The sequence below is a fragment of the Laetiporus sulphureus genome (assembly GCF_001632365.1).
Source record: "Laetiporus sulphureus 93-53 unplaced genomic scaffold LAESUscaffold_15, whole genome shotgun sequence".
Classification (NCBI taxonomy): Eukaryota; Fungi; Basidiomycota; class Agaricomycetes; order Polyporales; family Laetiporaceae; genus Laetiporus; species Laetiporus sulphureus.
The window spans coordinates 199,533-200,150 of NW_024468524.1; positions in this window are offsets into that span (position 1 = coordinate 199,533).

The following is a 618-nucleotide window of genomic DNA, read 5'->3' on the forward strand; positions in this document are numbered from 1 at the left end:
CGGCATGAGCGAGTTAAAACAAGACTGGGGTAGCACAAAAAGTAAGGGAGGGTGGGTGGGAGAAAAAGCCTTATAACTTTTGGGGAAAAGGTGGTTTAGGCATCCCATAATGAATAATTTACTACTTATTTGCGCAATATGTAGTAAATTTGAGACCATGTCTGGGTAAAAGGGTTTCCAATATCCCATTGTGTGTGCCAAAATAACTCCCTAAAAATTGGATTATCTATTGTGGACTGCTAAGTAAAGATCTATTTCCACCAGCAGTTTACAGTCAAAGACTGCCGTGCTCTTTGGAGATCTTATATGTAGACAATCACTATGTCGATTCGGAGTAGCACGTCTTTAGATATCTGGAATATTTTATTTATATATTTATAGGTGACCAATCCTATACAAATGATATATAAATGATAGGTAATAGTTTAATGTCATTGCGGACGCAAGGTGTTTTATATAAGCGATAACTCGTGGTATTTTCGCAAATATTGCCCAAATTGAAATGAATATGGGTGGGGAGACAAAGGTTCCATTATCAAATATTGCTGCAGTGCTGTCCTGGTGAGGGAGCGGCTTACACGAAGGTGCCTGCTACCAAGTCTTGAGGTAGGCTGACAG